The following is a 12,532-nucleotide window of genomic DNA, read 5'->3' as shown; positions in this document are numbered from 1 at the left end:
ATTATCTGTCATCCTTTATAATAGCCAGTATACAATGGAAACTAAAGTCTTCAAATGATCTTGGGCCCTATTATTTGAGAATCTAAAGTCATTATGGTTTTTAAAAATATATTTGTATATAGATTACAATTATATCTCTTTTGCAGACAAAATTATTCATAAGTCATCTAGACTTAAGTAGAAGGTACAACTTATCTTTAATTCTGTCTACTATCTAGGAGGCAATGTGGTACGAATATCAAGTTAATTTTGTTAATCTTAAATGACTCCCCTAGAATGATTCTTAACAAACCCGAAACAAGACTAGATAATACAGATTACATTCTAAATCAGGAATGTGGTTAGAGAACACTAAAGTGTTTGGTGTGTAAATTGTGTGAAGGGCTCTAACTTTATCTGAAAAAAAATTATGAATATAAATAATTACTTATGGGTGGAGATGTCTGACAGTAGATGTTTTCAGTCCTTTATCTAATAGAAAGAAGGCACTGTGGCTATGGTGATTGACAGGAGTATAGAGGATATCACCAGAAACTAGGTCATCATAAAAATTTGATTTGGTACAGCATAAGAGAGAATTTGTTCTTTGGCAATACATACTTAATTCTCATAATAGAAATGTAACATTTTTTCCTAGATAATAAATTCCATTTTTCTCATATATCATTCATTCATTCAACAAATGTATACTGATCTCTTGTAATGAAATAGGCAGTGTTCCAGGTGCTCAAGTTACAAAATAGAATCCAACTTCTAGGATGTGAACCCTCTGCTATGTGAAACTCTAGGAATTCACAGCTTAGGTGGGAGATATAAAAACAGATAAAATACAGTAAAACTTGATGAGCACTATATAGTTATATGAAAGCCAGAGGATAGAGTGACTAACTGTACATAAATTAAATAAGATATCATCAAATAAAGAAAGATCAAATAAATACAATTGAAAGAACTGCTTTTTGAAGAAAGAATGCCAACAATTTATTCATTTCTCTATGCCCCCATTTTCATATTTTTAATTTTATGTTGGAGTATAGTTGATTTACAATGTTGTGCTAGTTTCAGGTGTACAGCAAAGTGATTCAGTTATACATATACCTATATTCATTCTTTTTCAGATTCTTTCCCCATGTAGATTATCACAGAATATTGAGTAGCATTCCCTGTGCTCTATAGTAGGTCTTTGTTGATTATCCATTTTATAGATAGTAGTGTGTAGATGTCAATCCCCAACTCCTAATGTATCCCTCCTCCACATGGGAGACAGGGTGTGGTGTGGACGCTGCTGAGTGGAAGAGAGCACAGCCCGGCCATCAGACCTACTTCCTCATCTTGCTGATTATCTATTTTTATGGGTTTACAACTTTTCTAAGAACTTTTGTATACAAAGGAACTTTTTTTTTTTTAAAGTAATTTCCCCTTTATATTTAATCCAAAGAAGGATCTCGGGCAATTTGGGGTTTTTGGTTTTGGCCTCGTTTCTAAGCCTTTTTTCCTCTTTGTTGACTTTGGTGTTTGGGCACCCCCACTGCTTCGGACTCCTGAGGACCTTCTGGGCACCCACATTAATGAGGCAGCCACCTGGCGAGTCTGATTTGGCTGTCAGCGACGCACTGCTCCCATCCTTCTCTACTGTCGCGTCCGGCCCCCAGGGAAGGGGGAAGACACTGCGTCCAGCAGGTGTCCTAAATAACCGTGGGTGGGGGAGCTCTCCCACGTGAAGTGACTTCCCCCCCCGGGGCTTCCCGTCTGCCCCTACGACCTGGCGGCCGCGACCGTGGCCACCGACCTGCAGAGTGGCAGAGTCAGCGCGGCTTGCGACAGAGCAACCCGGCTCTCCTACCCTGGAGGGAGACGGAGGAATTCAGTGATCTCCTGGACCTGGACTTTAATCTCTCCAACTCGCTGTCCCATCATGAGCCAGTGGTTTCCACCGTGTCGTCGGCATCAGCCTCATCCTCATCCTCCCCTTCGAGCAGCGGTCCTGCCTGTGCACCCTCCACCTGCAGCTTCAGCTGTCCAGACCAGGCTGGGGGCAACCCAGGCTTGGAGCCAGGCAGCAAGGGCGGTGGCCTGCTCCATGGCCGGGAATCTGCACCCCCTGCAACAGCTCCCTTCAACCTGGCAGACATCAACCACGTGAACCCCTCTGGCTGCTGCGTGGCTGAGCTCCTGTGGCCCGAATTGGACCCAGTGTACACTCCATGGTAGCAGCCGCAGCCGCCAGGTTGCTTGATGAGCACCTTGATGGGCAAGTTTGTGTTGAAGGCGTTGCTGAGTGCCCCTGATCATCGGTGTTAGCAAAGGCAGCCTGGATGGCAGCCACTTGGTGGTGGCGGCACCCTACAGTGCCCAAGATCAAGCGTGAGGCTGTCTCCTCATGCATCCTGTCGGCCTGACCCGAGAGGCCCACTTGGTCACTAGACCCCCTCTCATCAATGGCCACCGGCTGCTGGTGCATGACTTTCCCCTGGGGTCACAGCTCCCCAGCAGGAGTACCCCAACCCTGGGTGCCGAGGAACTGCTGAGCAGCAGTCATCCTGCCCTGCCGCTACCCCAGGCTTCCATCCCCACCCAACTACCCTCCCTTCCTGCCCTACCAGATGCAGCCACAGGTCCCACCGCTCCATTACCAAGAGCCCATGCCACCCAGTTCCTGCATGTGGGAGGAACCTGAGCCAAAGAGGGAAGAACGTCGTGGCCTCAGAAAAGGATGGCCACTCACACCTGGGATTATGCAGGCTGCGGCAAAACCTACAGGAAGAGTTCTCTTCTCAAGGCACACACCTGTGAGCCCACCCAGGTGAGAAACCTTACCACAGTGACTGGGACGGCCGTGAGTAGAAATCTGCCCTCTGAGATGAACTGACCAGGCACAACCGCCAACACACCGGGCACCGCCCCTTCCGGTGCCAGAAGTGCGACCCAGCATTTGTGAGTTTGGACCACTTTGCCTTACACGTGAAGAGGCACTTTTAAATCTCAAAACAGTGGGTATGACCCACCTTGCCAGAAGATAATTCAGTATTTTTTACCTTTCACACTGTCTTTCTGGTGAGGGAAGGAACCCAGCTGGAAAGCACTACAATCATGGTCAAGTTCCCAACGAGTGAATTTGTGAATGGATAATCAGGAGACCTGAGGAAACCAAACGACAAAGAACAGATGGGGTCTGTGACTGGATCTTCTATCATTCCAATTCTAAATCCAACTTGAATATATATTCCTGGACTTCGAAAACACCAAGGGGGCGACTGGAAGTGGTGGATATCAAGGTATAAATTAGATCAGTGAGTGTGGGGGAGGGAAGACCAGAAAGCCTTGAATTGTTTCAATGCAATATAAGCATAAAGATCACCTTGTATTCTCTTCTAAAAGCCGTTACTATGATCTTAGAAGAAGAAGAAGAAAATCAGGTACAGAAAATGAGTTTTAATAGCCTAAACAATGGTGCTTGGTGAGTCTTGGTTCTAAAGGTGCCAAATGAGGCCAAAATTTTCAAACTGCTGCATACTTTGATGAGAAAATCTATTTTTGTCTTCGAGTCTACATTTATAACCTAAGCCAGGTAAATGCGCCTGGTTTACTTTAACCTTTTTAGGCAGAGAGTCTTTTATGCACTGTGGTTTCAGTTGGGCAATAATTTGTACAATGGTTTATCTCCAAATACGCCTTAAGCAGAATTTTTTTATATATAGTTCCTTGTCTTAATAAACATGTAATATAAATTTTAAAAAAATGATCTCACTGCAATTTATGTCAAAATGTTCTGCCTATATTTTCCTCTAAGAGTTTTATAGTATCTGGTCTTACATTTAGGTCTTTAATCCATTTTGAGTTTATTTTTATGTATGGAGTTAGAGAATGTTCTAATTTCATTCTTTTACATGTAGCTGTCCAGTTTTTCCAGCACCACTTATTGAAGAGACTGTCTTTTCTCCATTGTATATTCTTTTCTCCTTTGTTGTAGATTAATTGACCATAGGTGAGTGGGTTTATTTCTGGGCTTTCTACCCCCTTCCATTAATCGATATTTCTGTCCCTGTGCCAGTACCATACTGTTTTGATTACTGTAGCTTTATAGTAGAGTCTGAAGTCAGGGAGCCTGATGCTTCCAGCTCCATTTTTCTTTCTCAGGATTGCTTTGTCTATTCAGGGTCTTTTTTGTTTCCATACAAATTGTAAAATTTTTTGTTCTAGTTCTGTGAAAAATTCTGTTGGTAATTTGATAGGGATTGCATTGAATCTGTAGATTGCCTTGGGTAGTATAGTCATTTTGATGATATTGATTCTTCCAATCCAAGAACATGGTATATCTTTCCATCTGTTTGTGTCATCTTTGATTTTTTTCATCAGTGTCTTATAGTTTTCAGAGTACAGGTCTTTTGCTTCCTTAGGTAGGTTTATTCATAGGTATTTTATTCTTTTTGTTGCAATGGTAAATGGTATTTGTTTCCTTAATTTCTCTTTCTGATCTTTCGTTGTTAATGTATAGAAATGCAAGAGATTCCTCTGTGTTAATTTTGTATCCTGCAACTTTACTGAATTCATTGATGAGCTCTAGTAGTTTTCTGGTAGCATCTTTAGAATTCTCTATGTATCATGTCATCTGTAAACAGTGACAGTTTTACTTCTTTTCCAATTTGGAACCTTTTTATTTCTTTCTCTTCTCTGATTGACATGGTTAGGACTTCCCAAACTATGTTGAATAAAATGGTAAGTGTGGACATCCTTGTCTTTTTCCTGATCTTAGAGGAAAGAGTTCAGCTTTTCACCACTGAGTATGATGTTAACTGTGGGTTTGTCATATATTGCCTTTATTATGTTGAGGTAGGGAACTTACATATGCCCACTTTATGGAGAGTTTTTATCAAAAATGCATGTTGAATTTTGGCAAAAGCTTTTTCTGAATCTATTGAGATGGTCATATGGTTTTTATTCTTCAATTTGTTAATGTGATGTATTACACTGATTGATTTGTGGATATTGAAAAATCCTTGCATCCCTGGGATAAATCCTACTTGATCATGGTGTATGATCCTTTTACTATATTGTTGGATTGGTTTGCTAGTATTTTGTTGAGGATTTTTGCATCTACGTTCATCAGTGATATTGCCCCGTAAATTTCCTTTTTTTTTTCTGGCATTTTTGTCTGGTTTTGGTATCAGGGTGATGGTGGACTCATAGAAAGAGTTTGAAAATGTTCCTTTTTCTGCAATTTTTTGAAATAGTTTCAGAAGTATAGGTGTTAACTCTTCTCTAAATGTTTGATAGAATTTGCCTGTGAAGCCATTTGTTCCTGGACTTTTGTTTGTTGGGCGTTTTAAAATCACAGTTTCAATCTCAGTACTTGTGATTGGTTTGTTCATATTTTCTATTTCTTCCTGATTCAATCTTGGAAGATTGTACCTTTGTAAGAATTTGTCCATTTCTTCTAGGTTGTCCATTTTATTGGCATATAGTTGCTTGTAGTAGCCTCTTATGACCCTTTATATTTCTGGGGTGTCTTGTAACTTCTCCTTTTTCATTTCTAATTTTATTGATTTGAGCACTATTCCTTTTTTTCTTGATGAGGCTGGCTAAAGGTTTATCAATTTTGTGTATCTTTTCAAAGAACCAGGTTTTAGTTTCATTGATCTTTTCTATTGTTTTCTTCGTCTCTATTTCATTTATTTCTGTTCTCATCATTATGATTTATTTCCTTCTACTAACTCTGGGTTTTGTTTGTTCTTCTTTCTCTAGTTGCTTTAGGTGTATGGCTAGGTTGTTTATTTGAGATTTTTCTTATTTCCTGAGGTAATATTGTATTGCTATAAACTTTCCTCTTAGAACTGTTTTTGCTTTGTCCTAAAGGTTTTGGATCATCATGTGTTTTTTTTCATTTGTTTCTAGGTATTTTTTATTTCTTCTTTGATTGCTTCAGTGATCTATTGGTTGCTTAGTAACATGTTGTTTAGCCTACACATGTTTGTGTTTTTTACAGTTTTTTTTTCTTGTATGAGATTTCTAATCTCAGAGCATTTTTGGTCAGGAAAGATGGTTGATATGACTTCAATTTTCTTAAATTTACTTATGCTAGCTTTGTGGCTTAGGATGTGGTCTATCCTGGAGAACGTTCCATATTCACTTGAAAAGAATGTATATTCTGCTGCTTTCAGATGGAATGCTCTATAAATATCAATTAATTCCAACTGATCTAATGTGTCATTTTTTAAATTTTTTTTTTTTGCGGTACGCGGGCCTCTCACTGTTGTGGCCTCTCCCGTTGTGGAGCACAGGCTCCAGATGCGCAGGCTCAGCGGCCATGGCTCATGGGCCCAGCCGCTCTGTGGCATGTGGGATCTCCCCAGACTGGTGCACGAACCCGTGTCCCCTGCATCGGCAGGTGGACTCTCAACCACTCTGCCACCAGGAAAGCCCTAATGTGTCATTTAAGACCTGTGTTTCCTTATTGATTTTCTGTCTGGATTGTCTGTCCATTGATGAAAGTGGGGTGGTAAACTCTCCCACTATTTTTGTGTCACTGTCAGTTTCCCCTTTTATGGCTGTTAGCATTTGCCTTATATTTTGAGGTGCTCTTATGTTGCGTGCATATATATTTACAATTGTTATATCTTCTTCTTGGATTGATCCCTTGATCTTTATGTGGTGTCCTTCTTTGCCTCTTATAACAGTCTTTATTTTAAAGCTTATTTTTTTCTGATATGAGTGCTGCTACTCCAGCTTTCTTTCGATTTCCATTTTCCTAAAATACCTTTTTCCATCCCCTCACTTTCAGTCTGTATGTGTCCCTAGAGATGAAGTTGTTCTCTTCTAGACAGCATATAGATGGGTCTTATTTTTGTATCCATTCAGCCAGTCTATGTCTTTTGGTTGGAGCATTTAATCCATTTACATTTAAGGTAATTATCAATATGTATGTTCTTATTACCATTTTGTTAATTGTTTTGGATTTGTTTTTGTAGGTTTTTCCCCTTTCTCTTTTAGTCTATTGTCTTGTGATTTGATGTCTGTCTTTAGTGTTGTGTTTGGGTTGCTTTTTCTTTTTTGTGTGTGTATCTATTGTAGATTTTTGGTTTAAGGTTACCATGAAGTTTTGATAGAGCAGTCTATATACATACAACATTGTTTTAAGTTGCTGGTCTCTTAATTTCATGTGCATTTCCAACATCCTGCATTTGCACTCTCCTCTTCTCACAATTGCTGGTTTTGATATCGTATTTATGTGTGGATGATTTCTTACCTTTACTGTATGTTTGCCTTTACTGGTGAGCTTTACCATTTATAATTTTCTTGTTTCTAGTTGTGGGCTTTTCTTTTCTGCCTAGAGAAGTTCCTTTAGCATTTGCTGTAAAGCTGCTTTGGTGGTGCTGAATTTGCTTAGCTTTTGCTTGTCTGTAAAATTTTGATTTCTCTGTCAAATCTGAATGAGAGCCTTGCTGTGGAGTACTCTTTGTTGTAGGTTTTTCCCTTTCATCACGTTAAATATATTGTGCCACTCCCTTTGGCCTGCAGAGTTTCTGCTGAGAAATCAGCTGATAGCCTTATGGGGAATCCCTTGTATGTTATTTGTTGCTTTTCTCTTGCTGCTTTTAATATTTTCTGTTTTTTGTCAATTTGATTAATATATGTCTTGGTGTGTTCCTCCTTGGGTTTGTCCTGTATGGGACTGTCTATGCTTCCTGGACTTGAGTGAGTGTTTCCTTTCCCATGTTAGGGAAATTTTCATTTATTATCTCTTCAGATATTTTCTCAGGACCTTTCACTCTCTCTTTTCCTTGTGGGGCCCCTATAATGTGAATGTTGGTGTGTTTAATGTTGTCCTAGAAATCTCTTAGACTGTCCTCATTTCTTTTTTCTTTATTCTGTTCCACAGCAGTGATTTCCACCAATATGTCTTCTAGCTCACTTATTCGTTGTTCTGCCTCAGTTATTCTGCTATTGATTCCTTCTAGCATATTTTTTCATTTCAGTTATTGTATTGTTCATCTCTGTTTGTTTGTTCTTTAAATCTACTAGCTCTTTGTTAAACATTTCTTATATCTTCTCCATCTGTGCCTCCATTCTTTTTCTGAGATCTTGGATCATCTTTACTATCATTATTCTGAATTCTTTTTCAGGCAGATTGCTTACCTCCACTTCACATCGGTGTTCTTCTGGGGTTTTATCTTGTTCCTTCACCTGGAACATATTTCTCTGCTGTCTCATTTTGTCTAGTTTTCTGTGTCATGGTCTCTATTCTGCAGGATGCTGAATTGTAGTTCTTCTTGCTTCTGGTGTCTTCCCCTTCATGGGTGAAGTTGGTCCAGGGGCTTGTGCAGGCTTCCTGGTAGGAGGGACTGGTGCTCACTGGTGAGTGGAGCTGGGTCTTGTCCCTCTGGTGGGCAGGGCTGTGTCAAGGGGTGTGTCTAGAGGTGGCTGTGGGCTCAGGAGGACTTTATGCAGCCTGCCTGATGGGTGGTGCTCTGTTCCCACCATGTTGCTTGTTTGGCCTGAGGTGCCCCAGCCCTGGACCTTGCAGGCTGTTGAGTGGGACCAGGTCTTGGTGCCAAAATGGTGACCTACAGAAGTGATCATGCCTAGGAATATTCGCTAGGGGCTTCAACCTCCAGTGTCCTTGCCTCCCACAGTGGGCCATAGCTGACTCCCTCCTCCCCTGGAGACACTCCAAAACCTACAGTTAGGTTTGGCCCAGGGTCCTATGGTGTCCCTGCTTTGCCCTGGGTCCCAGTCCATGTGAAAATTGTGTGAACCCTCCAATAGTTGAGTCTCTGTTTCCCCCTGTCCTGTGGAGCTCCTGAACTGAAGCCCTGCTGGCCTTCAATGTCAAATGCTCTGAGGAATCCTCCTCCTGATGCCAGACCCCAGGCTTGGGAGCCTGATGTTGGGCTCAGAATTCTCACTTCTGTGGGAGAACCTTTGCAATATAATTATTTTCCACTTTGTGGGTCACCCACCTGGCAGGCATGGAATTTGATTATATTGCAAAAGTGCCCCTGCCTTCTGTCTCATTGTGGCTTCTTCTTTTTCTATGGATGTAGAATATCTTTTTTGGTAGGTTCCAGTCATTTTTTGTTGATGGCTGTTCAGCAGTTCGTTGCGATTTTGCTTTCATGAGAGGAAGCGAGCTCAAGTTGTTCTACTCTGACAACTTGTCTCCAATCATTAAAGTTATAAATGCCCATGGTTTAAAGAGTTAAACAGTTCTTTGTTCTACCTCTTTTTCTCCTCCAAAGACATCCATTCTAAATTTCTTTAGCTATATCTTTTGTTTGTACTCAATATGTCTAAAAATTGTACTTAAATTACTATTTATTCCTCTGTAATTGTTTGGCATTAACTACTGACTTCTCACATTGGATAAATGAGGATTTAGCTCTTTTTCCTCCCTCCTCCCTGAATGCACATGCACACTTTCAATTTTCCTAATCATCTTAATAAAGTATTGCGATTTTAGTAGAACAAATATTTAGTCTTTACATTGTGAATGTAATTCACAATTGTAAAGCTATCCACAATTGAGCCATGTAGTATTATTATATGATAATTTTTCCTTGCTCATATAATTTTTTCTTTTCCATGGAGTTGATAGGCATAGAGTAGTATAATTAAACAGTTAGTTTAGAAATCCTACTAGAAGATTAAAGGAAGAAAGGGAATTTTAAGGGAGTTTGGAAGACTGTTGTAAGCCAGTGACCACTTAAGAAAATAATCCAGTAGCCTAGCAAAAATTTATTTTACCTTGAAGGAAGACCAGGTGCATTTAAGCACCAGGCACACTCAAGCCACAAACCCTGATAATTAAAACACATGACAATAGATATGGGGTCTGAATCTTGTTACATGAAGTCAGGGAGTTAATGGTCCTCGAAGAGTAGAATCTCTGCATGTAACCAAGACAGGAATACAGGTGAAAGGGGAAAGAAACTAGGTGAAAGGGGACATTATACAAAAACCTGGGATGGGGCTTCCCTGGTGGCGCAGTGGTTGGGAGTCCGCCTGCCGATGCAGGGGACACGGGTACGTGCCCCGGTCCGGGAAGATCCCACATGCCGTGGAGCGGCTGGGGCCGTGAGCCATGGCCGCTGAGCCTGCGCGTCTGGAGCCTGTGCTCCGCAACGGGAGGCCACAACAGTGAGAGGCCCGCATACCGCAAAAAAAAAAAAAAAAAAAAAAAAAAAAACCTGGGATGAATCACCATATTTTAGTATACGTTACCACCATTTTGTTAATATACCTATGATTTAAATAGCACCATGATAGTCCCCTGTTATACGATATAGGGTCAAAGGAGGAACTAATGACATAAGCCTTGATGTCTACCCAAAAATGAGGAAAAAGGGAGTCTTATCTCCTCCCAATTTTCTTTGATTTTAAAAATGTAACGCTCTTTGTTCTTAGGGCTGTGTTCCCTTGCCTACCTGCTTGTATCTCTCACAAGCATCCCTCGCTAATAAACTCATTTTTTGCCTGTCACTTTACCTCTTGCTGAATTCTCTCTGTACCGAGACAAAAGAACCTGACCTTCAGTAAGTCCTGTGGCCAGGTGTACAGTTTCAATCAAAAGACTGTGGGTTTGAGTTCCCTTCTACGTCAGAGACTGTGGGTTCAAGTCCCAATCTGAAGTGCAGCTGGCTTCAAGTCCTATCCAAGGTGTGTGGTTTCAGAGTTAATAATTGTCTTTTTTTCCTAGTTGCTTAATATCCCATATATATATATTAGAAATTCAACCTCAATTATTTCCCAACATTCATGTACAAGAGGTATTTTATTAACTTATTCTTCTTGTAAATTATTTCTTGGGCTTTTGTCCTGAACATATCTGATAGTACTTTACTGCTTATAAAAGTAAAGTACTATCATATATGTCATTCAGCTGTCATTCTGAGATTTCACCTTATCAGTTTCCTGGGGATTCCCTTTACTCTCCACCATTTGGATCTCCTGTTACTTGGTTTTATGGTTTTCCTCTGTATTGGTTTCCTATTTCGGAGAAACACATCTTTCATCAGTTTTTTGAGAAAAGTATATGAGTGGTATGTGAAACATGTCTTCATTTTGCTCTTCACTTGATTGTTAGTTTTGACTCAGTATAGAATTATGGGTTAGACAATTTCCCACATGATTCTGAAATTCTTTCTCCATTGTTTTCTAAGTTCCAGTGATGTTATTAAGAAGTCTGAGTTCATTCTGATTCCTCAACCATGGTATGTGCTAGCATTCTGAAATTTTATGACGGTGAGTCTTGTATCAATTGTAATCTACTTAGCTAGGTATACAGAGTACCATTTCATTCTGGAAACTCATGCCCTTCAATTCTGGGAAATAAATATTTTTGAAGGTTTATTTCCCTCTACTTTCTCTCATCTTTTTCAGAATCTTTTATTATTCATATGTTGAACCTCCTGGATTAGTCATCTTTTTCTTTTTTAATCCCTTCTATCTTATTTTCCATTTCTTTGTTTTATTTCTCTTATTTTTGGAAAGTTCTATGTGGTACACTGCATTGTTTCCTGGTTTTCCTCACTAATTATGTGGGAATAGCTCTCTGAGTTTTGTTAAATGTTTGGTACAATTTTTCTTACTGCTTTATTCCACCCAGATCTTTTTTCTTTTGTCCCCATTTCCATTTTCTTTTCTTGCTTTTTGCTTATGGTATTTTGTTAACTTTTTTTTTTGAAAGAGGCAAAAGTAAGTGCATGTATTAAATGTGGCATTTCTCCCCAAAAGACCTCATCAACATTTTTAAGAAAAGCTTATAAAGGTAAAAGATGTATTTTATCCTAAACAATCAGGTAAGAAAATTGGTTGGTTAATCAAGAAAGTCAGCAGAAATAAGGAATCATAAAAAAGAGTAAATATTTTAAACATATTATTTTAAATTGAGTTGTATAATTATACATTTGTTAACCAGCATATTGAATTTAGAACAATGTCTTTTTTTGAGTATACATCCATTGGTTTGACTCTCATATTGTCTTTCTTGCAAAAAACCATTATCATAGTGCATCATATAAGAATAATATAAGATTTTTTGTTTCTTGGATGCTAGGTCTTAAAAACCATTGTAAGACAATCTGAAAGAGAATTCTAAATTTAACAAATTGTTTTAACTTTTTTTTACATTTATATTACCCAAACGGAATTCAACAATTTGTATTTGATATATACTGCTATGAACTGATCTCTCATAAATTGGATTAGTGCCCTTATGAAAGAGAGCTCCAGAGAGCTCCCTCACCCTTTCTGCAAAGTTAGGACACAGTGAGAAGACAGCCGTCTATGAATCAGGAAGCTGCCCTCCCCAGATGTTGAACCTGTTCTTGATCTTGAACTTTCCAGGCTCCAGAACTGTGAGAAATAAATTTCTATTGTTTATACGTTACCCATTATATGGTATTTTGTTATAGAAGCCCAAACTATGGCATGTATTATATTTTCAAGTCTTTCTAAAACATTCAGCTTAGATTTGAAGAAATGTTAAATATCTTTCTTCATATTAGTTTACATAATATTTAATTAAATTGCATGT

The 12,532-nt window shown here is 39.3% G+C and overlaps 1 pseudogene; it reads left to right on the top strand.

Moving 5' to 3' along the window:
* Positions 1-1,568: 1,568 nt before the first annotated feature.
* LOC114896201 lies at positions 1,569-2,979 on the top strand (annotated as a pseudogene).
* Positions 2,980-12,532: the final 9,553 nt, after the last annotated feature.

The sequence above is a fragment of the Monodon monoceros genome, unplaced genomic scaffold, assembly GCF_005190385.1.
Source record: "Monodon monoceros isolate NGI ecotype Baffin Bay Population unplaced genomic scaffold, NGI_Narwhal_1 Super_Scaffold_15, whole genome shotgun sequence".
NCBI classification, from domain to species: Eukaryota; Metazoa; Chordata; class Mammalia; order Artiodactyla; family Monodontidae; genus Monodon; species Monodon monoceros.
This window is presented reverse-complemented; position numbering and strand designations above follow the sequence as displayed.